This window comes from Colossoma macropomum, unplaced genomic scaffold (assembly GCF_904425465.1).
Source record: "Colossoma macropomum unplaced genomic scaffold, Colossoma_macropomum, whole genome shotgun sequence".
Lineage (NCBI taxonomy): Eukaryota > Metazoa > Chordata > Actinopteri > Characiformes > Serrasalmidae > Colossoma > Colossoma macropomum.
In genome coordinates this window covers 28,836,754-28,852,129 of record NW_023494799.1, presented here as the reverse complement: position 1 = coordinate 28,852,129, position 15,376 = coordinate 28,836,754, and positions in this window count along the sequence as shown.

Here is a 15,376-nt window from a genome sequence, read left to right as displayed (position 1 = left end):
AGATGTTGAAAAAGCATTAAAAAACATCAACGACAGTGATAACGGTAATAATCATGGAATAAGAGGCAATGAGGATGGATGATGGTCACATCAGAGTGGTGCAGAAGGCCAGGCTAAAGCTCAGTAGGCTGAGGGCTGATGTATGCTAAGACCACAGCTGGTTTAGCACTGTTGTTCTTACAGATGTATGGAGAGACTGCTGTCTGTTGCCTTTTGAGCATGTTGCACTAGGGCTGCGTTCACATTACACAGGGTACATGTTGTGATTTTTTTGCCTGAACATGAAACCAGTTTTTTAGAGCTGTGTGAACACAAAAAGTGGATTTTTTTCAAATCAGATTCAAGCCATTTTCATACTTATTTACAGAAATACATGGTCATAGATTTATATATATATATGTATGTATGCGTGTGTGTGTCTGTGTGTATGTGTGTGTGTGTGTGTATATATATATACACACACACACACACACACACACACAAAATACATGCATACAAATACACATATATAATATAATGAGAATTTGAAATTAATGTTTTTGTGTTTGTTTACCCATCTTGTCCTACTTTCATCATCCAGTGTGGGCAGCGTGTCAGCAGCAGTTAATTTGATGCTAAAATGTGTACATGCGTGGATCCTTTCAGGGCACCGTTTACACTAATTACAGATGTGGGTCACCTACAGACACAAATGTAAACCATCAACGTAGAAAGAGCTGATCTGTGCAGGAAATTAAAACTGAGCAGCAAGTCTCAATGTGAACGTAGCCCAGGAGTCTTTCATGATCTGTGGGAGCCGGTGATTTGGGTGGAGAGAATGAGGTGCAGTTGGTGTCTTGAAGGGGTGGGATGAAGTTAGCCAGGTGATGCAGTGCTTAGTGCGTCCAGGAATGAATGACAGCTACCTAAGCCTACAATATCCACAGCCTGTTGTGCTTTACGAGCCATGCAGATGATGCTGGAAGCGAATGCTTGGTGCATTTGTTTATGTCTGTGTGTCTATGTGTGGGTGAGGTTTAACACAAGTCACTATTGTAGGGATTATGGGTAATCATCTATCCTTTTAAGTCAATTGCTTCTCAGGTTGAAAAAAACACTGCAGTCCATTGGTTTGTTACCAGTCCAGTTTTTTGCCTTCCTTGTAAACAAAGCTTTATTATTGTACAGTATCTGTCCATGTGATGATGGTCTAACAGAATGTGCCCGCAGTTCCCTCATTTACTTTTGCCTATGATATGTGTGTTCTTGTGTTGCTGAAGCAAAAATAGTGCCGAAACAAGTCACTGTTAGCTTACCGGATGGCAGTTTCAGTTCGTAGAACTGCAGGAGTACTTACCTTTTCATGCTCCACCCATAAATGTGTTTTTGTAGCAACTGTTGTGGGTGCAAGCAAACATTTGAATTTTGTCAGCCTTTAAGGAAAAAATCCCATTCAGCTTAATGAGACCTTGTAAAATACAACTCAGTTTTGTTAATATTGTGTAAATTAATCGCATCAAACAGCTGTGTTTGTTTAGAGTCGCTGCAACGTTGAGTTTCCAGCTTAACTATTTTGTGGACCATGTTGTAGCTAATCGGAACTAAGCATGTTGGAAATAACAAATTTGCTACTATGCCTACGTTAGATTACAGGACAGAAAACAACATCTCATCTATCCTTTCACAGGCATACAAATAAATATTTCCAATTATAAACACTATGAATTTAGGTATTTTAACAAAGCCTGTCAATTCCTTATTGAATGGAATGATTACCAATGTTTTGTAAAGCTTATCCAACCTGGCAACACAATCTACAAAAGAACGCATTTGTGGGCGGAGCATAGAAAAGGTCAATTGTTTTCTTTCCCTGCGCCTTTAGTCCGTCTGCTCTGGCTGCAGTCCAGCCTCTAGGCTGCAGAATGTCAGCGGCAGAGGTTGTGTCAGAGAAAAGGTCTCTTCAGGTCTGAAACCACCAACAAATCCAGGATGCATTCCGTAACTTCAAAATTCCCACTTAGGAGAGTGAACGGGGTTGGGCCGGAGGGAAGAGAAGTGGTTCTTTTATGTCTTAAACGTGTGTTTCTCTCCCTCTGCCCACCCAGTCCTGAGGTCAGCAGGTAGGCAGTAAGCAGGGCTTCTCAAAGCCATCATGCTGTTTGCAGCTTGGTGATTGTAACAAAAAAAAGCACTTTGCGAATGGCCATCCAGAATATTGTGTGCTTTCTCCAATGGTTATTACTGTTAATGTTATTGTTGCTGTTTTTTTTTTTTTATATGTTTTGTTTTTGTTATCTCATTGTGGATATGATGATTTATTTAAATGCAAAAACTACATGGAAAGATTACACAAACTTGAACATGCTACATTTGAGTTGAAGTCCATTTGAATTGCCGCCCCACTAAACAATCCACAGTTCTAGAAAGACAGAGCAAAAGCAAGGAACAACGGCAACAGTGAAACAAACCGGAAATGCTTTCCCTTCAGCGCTCACATGCAAACTCGAACCCTTTCTGGGGGAGAACAAGACTCTAAAGGACTTGTAGAATTTACATTTACCGATTATAACACTGCAGAATAAGCCTAAAAATGTGTTGGGGTGGCTTTGACTCCCTCAACGGTGTCTAGTATAAAGCTGCACATATTCATCTCTAACGCAGTGTCAGTCAGGTTTTGCAAAATGATTCATATTTCATGCATAGGGGCCACAGAAGGCCTCCCTTTATTTTCCCACTATAATGCTAGTTTGTACAAGCACACTGTAGTAGATTTCAGTCACTTGTGAAAGAGAATTTCACCTCTTAGAGGGACTAATAGAATATACGCAGGAATATACACAACGTTGTTTATTTTTGTCAAATCCTTATGGAGATTATTATATAGAGTATATTATAAAGTGCACAGACAGACAAGATACACTTGACAGCAGTTGAAAGACAGTAATTCAGCAGCAGCCTTTTTATTGGTGCGCTAAGAGCATTAGGGCACATTATTCTAACACTTCGGTTAGGTAGACTTTGGGGCGGCAGAATATTTCCCAGTGTCTCAGGCTTGGACGGTAGGAACCCTGTCCTTATTTTATTATTTGTTTTTCTTTTTTTTTTTCTCAACTTAAATCAAGTCCTGTTCCTTTCCATTGTCCCTTAGTGTCTGTTGAAGCTAGGGAGGGATGGGCAAGTTTGGGAGAATTTGCACTTTTGGCGATGATAAGAATTTGTAATGTATATGAGACCACTAAATGTACATCGTCTAAATCATATAATTCCATCTTTTATTCCATTTTTTTGTTCCATTTTATTCTGTTGGTTTTGTTTTTTTGATTTGTTTGTTTCTGTTTTTATTTTTACAAAATATATCCAAAAATGTCTGGTGTCCTGGTTTAAGAAATAAGATCTTTCTATTAAAAAACAGAATGTTTACGACTTCTGTGCCTCACTGTCTTGTATATTACCTGCACATGACGGTGAACATTAATGTGAGATGAAAACTTAATGAGGCCTATAGGCTTCGAGTCCTCAGGGGCCTTAGCCAGTCTATATTTTTATGGTTCCTTTTCCTAATGCACCTGAGCCAGGTAACCAGTCCTCTACAGCCTTTGATTATTATTATTTTTAAAAGATTTATTAGGAGTGTACCAATGTTCATTTTTATGCTGGATATGATTTTTTTAAATCTGAGATGAAAAATGCATTTATTCTACAAAACTCAAATTATTATACTACAAACCTCAGTTCCAAAAATGTTGGGATAGTATGTGAAATACAATAAAAACAGAAAGCTGTGATTTGGAAATCCACTATGATCTGTATTTAAACAAAATCAGTACAAGGTAATATATTTAATGTTTTATCAAATATTGTAAATATACACTCATTCTGAAATTCATGCCTGCGTGGAACAGGGGCAATTTAAGACTAGTAATGTTGTGAAATGTTAAAAAAAACATCATGAACAGTTGATGGATGCAATCATGCTTAGGTATAAAAGGAGACCTTTATAAGCAAGTGAATAATCCAGCAATTTAAGATCAATCTTCCTCAATAAGCAATTGCAAGAATGTTAAGTATTTTACAATATATGGTGCATATCATTAGATTTAGGGAATTTGAAGAAATCACTGTGCGTAAAGGGCAAGGGCGAAAATCAGTAAATGCCCATGACCTTTGATCCCTCAGATGGCACTGCATCAAACACTGACATGCTTCTGTAACGGATATTACCACATGAGCTTGGTAAACTTTAACAATCTGCCTTCAATAGACACCGTTTGTCACTGCATCCAAATGCAAGTTAAGACTGTACTATGCACAGTGGAAGACATGTCAATAATGCCAGGCTCAAGGTCACCTGAAATAGACTCGGGTGCAGTGGAAATGTGTGCTGTGGTCTGATGAGTCCACCTTTCAGATTGTTTATGGAAATAATAGGCATTGTGTTCTCCAGTCCAAAGAGAAAAAGGAACATCCAGACTGTTACCAGCGTAAAGTTCAAGAGCTGTCTTTTAGATGCTGTCTTTTTCAGGAATACCCAGGCTCATTTCAACACGACAGTGCCAAACCACATTCAGCATGTTACAACACAATGGCAGTGTAATCAGAGAGTGTGAGTGCAAGACTGGCCTGCCTGTCTCCCACTGAAAATGTGTGGTGAATTGTGAAGCTCAAAATACAACAATGAAGGCCCCGTACGGTTGCACTGCTGGAGATGCAGGAAACTGGGTCAGTTTGTGTCTTCAGTACCCAAACGCTTTTAAGTGTTGTTAAAAGGAAAAGTGATGTAACACAAATTGTGTGTTTCTGATGTTTTCAATGCATTTCATATGCCATCTTTTTTCTGGTTTATACACAGCTTGGTTTGGTTCAGAAAAATACTAATTTTATTTCAAAACAAAAGATGTATGTTATGGTGCATGTTATGTGCAAAATGCTGAAACTTATAAAACAGTACAATTGGGCTATAAACAATAAAAAAACCTGAACTGCCTCAAAACATTTAACTTGTCTCCATTTTCAACCTCACATAATTAAAATGCCAACATCTTGTCACAAAGTCTGGCACTAAGTGTTAAATATAACTACGTTGCTTTTTAAGTGTTTTTTGAGAGTCTGGTTTATTTATTTATTTATTTATTTTCAATTTTATTTATTTTCAAATAAGGTTTAAAATGAGCTGTTTTTATTTGAAGCCCTCCACTAAAGATGAGCATCCAAAAAGTAGGCTATTATAATGAAACCTCACAAACGCTATAGAATAAAAAAAAATTACATTACACAAGCTGGACGTCCCTGGAGACTGGACTGAAATACCAATGGTATAGAAGAAAACAGCCAGACGAGATGCAACGACAACGCATCGAAGTTCACTCGTAACTACTGAATATTGACTTACCCTAAAATCCCTCCTACTCGTCTGACTGCAGTGCACGGCTCTCGCCACAAGATGGCGCCAAATCTCCAGTTACTGCACACTTATGCTTCTTTTCCACCGCAGAAACCTGCCCGGAAAGTTCGAATCATTAAAGTAAAGCCGCCAGTTACGTTTTATACGTTAATTACACTGAAAATAAACTGACATACGTTTTGTGTAAGTTTAATTCCACCTGAATGAGTGCACAGATATGTGGGCCACTCCATATGGCCCCCAGACTCACTCCGAAGTGCCCGGCTAACAACAATAGCTCACTGACCTCTGTCTTCGTAGACGTTAGCATTTCCCTTGGGATTAGCATATCGATTCAGGGGGGTTTTACTCCCACTACACAAACCAAACAGTCACCATTCCGCCGTCTGACATCAGAAGAAACAACAGAAAAAGGAACTTTCACAATGAGTTTAACAACAGTCTGTGTGGACATTTTAGCATTAGCCATTTTAGCTCAGTTTGGCACAACAGGGACTTTCCAGGTCAGACACTTAAAGCTGAAGCCTACTGTTTCCCCAGTTAATGTATTATAAAGGCTAGACACAGTGAAACAGGGGAGTTGAGGGGGAATTAATAATTCAGTAGAACAGACCAGGCTATGGGGTTTCATTATTGTTCTCAACAGGGGTGGGTTTTTCTACAAACAGATTGAGTTGGAAAGAGGCTATCACAAGAGTTATTGGCCTGAAGCTAGCTATGGAGCTCCTACATTAGGCCCAGCTCAGGCTACTAATGTGTGTGCACGTTTGAGAGAGAAAGGGAGAGTATGAAAAAGAGATTTCATGCAATGACAGAAGCTCTAAAGACTCCTGCTGCCTTCTCAACAATGAACACCAGGACATTCTTTTTCAAAAGAGAAGAATGTGTCTTAATTATCCACGTTGACAGCCTGCAATTTGAAATTAAACTTTGAGCTACACTATATCACATTAAAGAAGGGCAACATTACACAGAATTGTCTAGCCAGCTTTATTTAACATGTTCATATCAGGCCTATGAGAGGAACACTATCACTTAAGTCTGTCTGACCCTGGATCTAACTATTCCATATGACAATAATTTGGCCACACTCAGGACAATCCTTTCTTTCATATGTTGATTAGGGGACCTTGCCCCTTAACCCCGTAACCCCTGTGCCGTGAGGGCACCTAACCCCATTCCACCCACACGATGCTGTTGAGGTTGGGGTGGGGGGACTACATGGCCTGCGGGCGTCTCCGCGTCCCCAGAGAGCTCGCCCGAGGTGCCTTTAAACCACTGCGGCAAAAAGCCCCACCAAAAACTCTGCAGTCATTAATATGCAAAAATGCAAATGAGTGGGTAATTAAGAGCCAGAGCTCTCTGGAGGCTCTTTGATTGCTAATGAATTCTAATCTGCAAAGAAGGGGGGGAGGGGAGAGAGGAAAATAGATAAAAGAGAAAAGGGAGAAAAAGAGGAAATATAGGAAAATGCTTCCAGGATCTGACTGTATTTTCTTCAGCCTCTGGTTTTTGACATCAAGACGTTATTGTGGGTTACGGCCTTAAACAGGAGACGAATAGGGGTGCAGGGCCTTGAGTGGTCAGTTTAAAGAAAGCACAGGCCTGGTTACAATTAGAGCACTAGAGTACAGGTAGAAGATTTGCTTGATGTTACTGGGATTAGCTTCCAGACAAAAACAAATGCTGCAGTAATGATTAAAAAGTTAGAAATTATTTTCTAGAAACAACAGTTTTAGTGAAAATGTTTATAACTTAGGTGTAACTTACTTACTCTTACTTATTACCTACTTACATGCTGATTAGAGTTGTTTTAGTACTTGTACGCTGTAAGCAAGGATGTGCATGCAAAAGAAATAAAAGAGAGTGAAAAAGTGAAAGAAGGGCAGCTTAGCTTCGCTCTGTGTCTGTGGCAGCAGCAGCTGCGTTGTACGGAGATGTTATTTCATCACTTTTGCGAAGCACTAACCCCATTCTGTCTCACATGTGTGTGCACACGCACACACACACAAACACGCTGCTGTTATTGTTGTTCAAGTACTCCCACAACACCCACAACGCTCTCCCACCCCCATCCTCGACCACTCATTCATCTCCCCCTCCTGCTTTTCCTTCCTCACATTCCGCATCTCCTCAACTTCTAATGCAGATTCACTGTATCTCACTGTTATTTCTACACATTTACCTGAAATGCTCTAATGTGACTGCACCAGAAAGGTCTGCGGTCATCATCATTGCAGTGAAGTTTAAAGGGGAAATTCCACTATTTAAAAAATCAGCATAATTAAATGGTTATGATGTAAATAAAGTTCTTCAGAGTGGTTTGGTGTGAAATGCTCAGTTCTAGAGAAACTTAGAAAGTCAGAGTTGTTCACAGTGTTGGTGGTAGGAACCAGACGTCTGGTGTTTAGTGCTGAAAGCTTCCTCACTGAAAGTTATGACATGAAATGGGTATAAATACGCTGCCTGATGCTGGAGACATTGCTTTACAATAGTTTTGAGATAAGATTTTGGCTTCAAACAAATTTTCAAAAATATATTTGTGGCAGAGAGGTACATGCAGTGCTCTGTAAGACAAAACAATACTCAAAAAATTTATTTTCTTCAGATTTAGCACTATTTCATTATATGGATAAAAACTGGGATGACGCATTTAAGTTCACTGGTTGTTTTGGATAGGAAATAAAATATATTTATTTGCTTGTCGACATTGCGACTCCTGGTTCCTATCATCACCACTGTGTGGTAAAATATCGGTCAGTAAGTTTGTCTACGGTGAACCATTTCTCATCGATTTCACATTAAATCTCTCTAAATAAATTTGTTCACATTTTAACAACTGAATTATTCTGAAATTTTGACAAATTGATAGATTTTCCTTTGAAGATTAAAAGCGTTGATGCTGATGGCACTAACAGCTCATTCAATGTGCCTTCGATGTTTTATGGTGCAGCCACAAAGTTAGTGCATCTGGGATGGTTTTGGGGGTTGTAAACAGGAAGTGCATGTTCCTTCTATCGTACTTGATGCAGGGGTGCCAGAACAAAGGCTCAGCTCGCTGCACAGCACTGGGATACCAAAGTGCAGGTGTGTTGGTATGAGGCTCCTACTGTATGTGGGGCAGCACAAAGCGTAACATAGTGACATTTAGGGGTGTCATGTTTAAAAGCAAAAGGAATGCAAAGAGCGGTCAGTAAACTGCTTGGTGAGATATTTGACCGATTTCTTAACTGTTCAAGATTTTAGAATCAATTTCATTTTGTTTGTTACATATCAATTTGCTACATATCAATATTATATACAATAATAACTTACTAGTGGTGTGACAACACACAAAATTCATCATTCGAGTAAAAATGACAGTGGTGTCTCAATACGATACATTTCAAGTTCTTGAATGTGGGCCTTGTGTTCATATGTTAGTGTGTATATGGTAATGTTTGCACATGTACACTAGAGGCATAACAATGTGCCTGTTTGCAAGTTCGATAATGTTGTAAATTCTGGAACCTGGGATTCAATATTTTGTATGTCAGAAAGGTTACAAATGTAAAATGAATTCTCAACGTTCTTCAACTGAACCCATCTAACAAAATAAACCCCCAAAAATACAACCTTTACAATTCATAACTGATTTGTGAAATACCCCAGGCATTTGACCATGGGTGTGTCCATGATAAATAGTGAAATTATACAATTAGATAAATAGATACTTGTACATCATTCTGGCTAGAGCTCTGTTTATGCCAATAACTCAGTCTGGTGTCCAGTCATTATGCAAAAGTTTGAACACCCCTGGTCAAATGACATGTTTTGTTGATTTTCTAAGTATAAATAAGTTACACATCCTCTACAGAGAACACACTTCAGCACATTTTAAAGCACAATTACTGTTTATCCACTGACTTTAACATATTGGAAAAAGAACATTAAATATGGCCTGTGCAAAAGTTATGGCACATTTTCTATTTTATGCTTTATTTTTCCAATACATTAAACTCAGCAAATAAATAGAAATTGTACACTGAAATGTGTAGAAAATGTGATAATGATGTGTGTTCGATGTGTTAACTCATTTCACTTGGAAAATCAATAAAATCAATAACACTACACAACACTCCAGAGTGGCGCAAGTGTCTAAGCATTGGCCGAAGTAATGGCAAGTTTGATCCCTGGTGATGCTACAGCCATCGTTGGTTGGGAGTCCAAAAGAGCACAGATGTTCTCCCCCCATCATTCAGCATAATGCTAACCAACACAGGTGTCTGTTAGATGACATAACAGAACTGACAGTTAGTGTTCTCCTCCAAGCATGTTGAGCTGTCCAGTGACTTTGCATTAGCGGCAGTTCTAAAAGATGTAGCAGCACTTCACATGACTCGGAAGAAGCATGCTAGGCTTTACCCTCCTTGAGTTGGTAGTATTGTGTGACTGGGGGAGACCTAGCTTGTAGGTAGAACTGGACAAGGCTAATTTGGGGAGAATATTTTATCTAAAGTTAGAAATGCGTTAGATATAAAAAAGAAATGTTAGATGTTATGAACAGAGCTGTAAGTGTAGCTAAAATGACCAAGAAAGCTGAGGAACATTAAGAATAAAGTTCAAAAGTTATTTTTGGTTATGAAACAGTTATGAAATTAATATCCAGACGCTCTTAGTTTTGAATCTTAGCTAGATAAAAAAGGATTATACATTTTTTTTGCATAATTTCCCAATAAAAATTGATAATTGTCTAATGAACAAAGCTAATGATCTATTATTTCTGTAATTATCCATTTGTAATTATTTTCTGTCACATTATCTGCTTCAAGATTTAGTTACCACATTTGAAATATGAAAACATGGAGCATTCAGGATACTAATTTTAGAATAACTTTATTCTTGATACTATACAGCTTTCTCAGTCATTGTAGGCTCATCTACAGCTCTGGACACTTCAGCTTCCTAAGAATCATTGGAAATCTATGACGTTGAACAGGACTAACATATTAGAATAATAGCTTTAATACAATAACATAATTGAAACATTGATCCAAGCTTTTGAATGGTAGTATTTTTGATGATAGAATTGTTCATAAATGGTACCAGTTATTGGCATGACCTTTTGCCCAGCTTGAGGCCAGAACGACATACAGTATGATTTGTTGTCACTGATAGCGGTAGAGGAGTAATGCGTGGTTGCTGTGTAAGGAGATGGGGGTTGTTAAGGTGGGCGTCCCAGCTTCAATGTCCTCTTACTGGCCTCCGATCGAGCAAGCTCAGCGGGGGTCAGTTTACCATGAGCACAGCGAGCAAAACAGATAGATTCCTCTCTCTCTCTCGCTCTCTCTCCCACCTTCTGCGTAGATAGACCCTGACCATGGGCAGTGGGCCAAAGCCATCAATCTAGCCCCGGCTACCAGCAGCCCCACTGTGAAGCCGAGCTCCTTTCATTTTTTTCCAACTTTATAAATATGTAACAGCTCTTAAAACGGGCCTAAAAGCGATTAACGCAAGCGTTGGGACCAGAAAATGGCTCAGTAGTCTCAGCCTTAAACAAAAGAGCCAAGCCTGGGCCTGACACGAGCCAGTCACTGTTTGAAGTGATGGGGTGAGGGGGGGCTGGGGGGTTGGGAAGCTGAAGGTTTTTGGGGCTCATGGAGCTTGGCCTAGTTTCTCGTGTCTGATCAGTAGCGTATGCACCTCATATCTCAACCTTCGCTGCAGGTAGTCAGTGTAGTCAGTGTAGTGCATGTCAAACATCTGGCGGCTTCAGCAGACACGGAGACGCTCCTTTGAAGAGCTCTGGTGGCTTCTGCCAACACGGGGACAACAGAGGGAGAGTATAGCCTGGAGAATCAGTAGCAATTATGAATGTATGAAAAGTATACAGAGGGATAAAGAAAGGGCTTAGTGGAAAGAACTTGAAAAGCAGCCCAGCTGCATAAGGTTTCACTACATTCTCAAATTCAGCGGCTTCAAGGGCTGGTCCACCTATTTCTTACAGCTATTATAACACCCGACACTTTGACATTGTGATTTACAATAGACAAAGCATGTTACAAATGATGAATTGTAACTCAATTAGGGCTGGAGAAAATGATATTTTTGCAATTGTATAGCTACATATTGTGAATATGATACACTTTTTAAAAGAGCCATTTTATGGAAAACATCTAATTTTCTTCATTTTTTCAAATAAAAGAGTTTATGTAAACATTGAAGGGGAAATCCACAGATTTTTCAACATGTCTGCATAATTTAATGGTTAAGATGTAAACAAAGTCGTTCACGATTTGATGTGAAATGCTCCGTCTAGAGAAACTTACAGAGACAGAATTGTTCACAATGGAGGTGAAGGAACCAGACATCTGAAGAAAGTTCTTTCATGAACTGAATATGCTGCCTGATGTCCAGTTTTGAGAAGATTTTGACCTAAAATGCATTTTTTACCCCATTCATGGCGAAGAAATACATGCAGGGCATTGTAAGGCAAAAAATCCCCCAAAGAAAATGTTTTTTTTTTTTCAGATTTATATTATACCATCATCAACATTACATATAAAAGCTCAGAAGGCATGTGTGGATTCACTGGTCATTTTGGATAGTAAATAAAATGGCTATATATTTTGTGTTGTAGTCATTGAAATCCCCAGTTCCTATCACAACCACTGTAAATAAATCAGAGTAAATTTCTCTACAATGAACCATTTCACCTCAAACCACTATGAATGCCTCTGCTTGCATCCCAACCACTGAATTATGCAGAGGTTTTGAAAAATTGGTGAATTTCCCCTTTAAAGTTTCAAAATGTTCATTCCCCAGTCCGTAACGTCCATATATAGAAATTAATCTGCAAATTCAGCCACTTTTTGTGATGTCAAATCAGTTTCATTTACCCCCCATTCAGCCTACATTTAACTTCACCTATTCACATTGTTATGAGGAGTGTGTCTGCTTGGACTGCTTCTTTAAATGGTGTTTGTTTTGGTATTTGTACATGATTTTTGTCATCTTTGTGGAGAGGTGTATATTTTTTTCACAGCAGGGGGTTCTCACTCTGTCTTCACAACCTCATTGCTCACCAACAGCTCAACTCTGAGTGTGGAACACACAGCAGTGTTCTAGTTACTATGATTACACAGTTAAGGAGAAATATATTTCATTTGATTATATTAATTAAAAAGGTCTGAGTTGGTTTCTATGCTGCTGATGAAACAGCCACTAGAGGGCCTACAGTAAGAGGTTCAAGACAGTAACGAAAACAACCTGTTTATTTCTAAGAGTTACAGAAAAGCTAGAAAATGGTCATGTAATAAAAAAAGGTTCTGACTGTTTTTGGTACAAAATACCACACAAATATTATAAGCAAAAAACTATGAAAATGCAGGACGATATGGACCATTTAATATACAAATATGTTTTGGTATTTGATATGGTATAAGACTAACCTGTATTATTTTGACTAAAATAACTTACCTTTGTTGGGTCATATGGAGCTTTGTTTATCAAAACACACAATTAATCAAGGTGATAAGTTACACGGCTGATGTGCATATTGTAGCATTCAGCAATATCAGTGTTACAAAGGCCAATATCATGATAAACATCAACAAATGATATATTGTGTAACCTTAACTTGAATCTGGAATTATGTGCATTTGTGCAGCGTTTCAAAACAAACACTTTCATAAATAACTGGTTTTCATTCAGTCCACTCGTCCAGTCATACAGGTCACTTTAACCTATGTAAAAGCATAATTAGACATTTGCTCTAAGACATTTATGTGAAGTATATCTACTGCATATAAATACACAAGTGTTGGCATCACATATGAAGAAAAACACATTTACAGTCAACAGAACTGCAGCATGACTTGTTCCAGGCCATAAGTGAATGATAATTGCATATTAATTCTTTAGCATATTTTTCTACTACCAAACATAGTTTTGATATATATAAACATTACAATGAAAAAATAACAATAGCTTCTCACGTATCATTCACTGAGCAATTTTTCACATGAATAAATATTTTATATGTTTGCACAAATGTATGAATGATTAGCACAAATGTATGAAACATATGCTAATTTTACTTCTACATCTGGTGTTAATTACAGACAGAGGGTGGAGGATGGCTGGAAGGAAGAGAGAAGGGCTCAACAGAGTCACTCTCTCAGATAATGAATCCTAACATGCCCTACGGAAAACTTCCAAGTCCACTATAAGAATCTTTTTTTCAGAATTGGTTGCATTTCTATCTTATTTCTAGATTTCATTTAAAATGCACACCAAATTCACACACACACTGCACTGCAATACCAAAATAACAATGTACACTTCTTTGTGTCAGTTGATTTTTAACCTTCATTCTGAATTCATTCTGCTCAAGTGCAGGTTCTCTTTTCTTTCTCTTTTCTTTTCATCCATTGTGACCCTCCCTCCTTCCATCTCGTTGCCCTCGTGCATGCTCTCCATGTCAGGCCCAGCTGTTACTACAAACTACTTGGAGCGTTTACAAGGCCTGTAGTGAACACTGACAACCGAGCTGTTCTTACCCAAACCCCACTGCGCTCTCCAGACCACTATACTACAATTATCACCTACCTTCTATTTTTGGGAAAATGACTGTGATATCGTTATATATTATGTGATGAATAGCATATGTTCTTTATTTAATGGGAACAGTAAAGGTATGTATAAACGAACTGTATTCTTTTTACCCCTGCAGTTCCTCTGCGTACTGCACAACACCCTCGGGGTTAATTATTACGATTTACCCAGGCTCTCCTTACCCAAGGGAGATTCCTGTTTTTATTTACCAGTTTTAATTTTCCCAGTGGTTGCTATCTGTGCATTTTTTTTCATTGATTTGATGTTGTTGCTGCCGAAACAAAATCTATTATCTATCTTCAAAATATTCAGGAGGCAATTATGTATGTATATATATATATATGTATATATATATATATACATGTATATATACATATACACACACACTATATATATATATATACATATATATATATATATATATATGTATATGTACATACATATATATATATATATATATATATATATGTGTGTGTGTGTGTGTATATATATATAAAATACATGTGTGTGTGTTTCTGTGTGTGTGATTATGAACCATTTTTATTGGTCCTTTCATCGTGAAATTTTGAAGCAATGTAAAAGGCTGGTATTTGCAAATGATGACAAAAAATGAAGAATGCAAGAAATGGTAATACAAAGTTTGGCTTGACTGCATCTAAATATATATCTTTTAGTTCCTAACAGATTTTTCATTTCATGATAAATGGACCAGTAGAAATGGTCCAAAGCCATTTCTTAAGAATGTTTTTTTTCCCTCCAGTAAAGTTGATGTTTTTGAGATACAAGATTTTGTTCTGACAGTTTTTATAGTAAATAAATAAATAAATAAATACATAAGCTGACATATAACTCAACTCAATGCCTTTTTATTTATCTAATAATAAAATATGAATGATAGATTAATCATAATATAAAAGAAAATTTATGAAAGTGGCATTTAACATGTTTTGGAACAAAACCACATATAGTTGTTTTTCTAATTATCAAATTTCATCACAAATATCACTCTTATTAGCTTTTCACTTATATGTTTACCCCCAAAAAACCTGTTGTCTTTGGAATCCAACTAAATCAGACCCTCTCACCCAAGAATAGGGCTTGACCTCAACAAACCTCTTAAGTGATTTTTTAAATTGAGTAAGTTTTATCACTATCCTCTTGTGTGTGATTCCTGTGACCTGATTATGAGCACGACCTAAACTGTAGTACCTAAGCGTGTCTCTCCATCCGCTCTGCTTTGCTTTCTCTGGCCCTCGGGCTGCCCACCCCTCCCCCACTCTGCTCTGTTATGATCCCCCAGTCCAGCTCTATGAATCAGCCATAGGGAGAGAGAGAGCGCTCCAGTTTTCTGGTCATGGTCACAGTTGGGCCTGAATTAGCCATTCAGGAGCAAAAAAATAT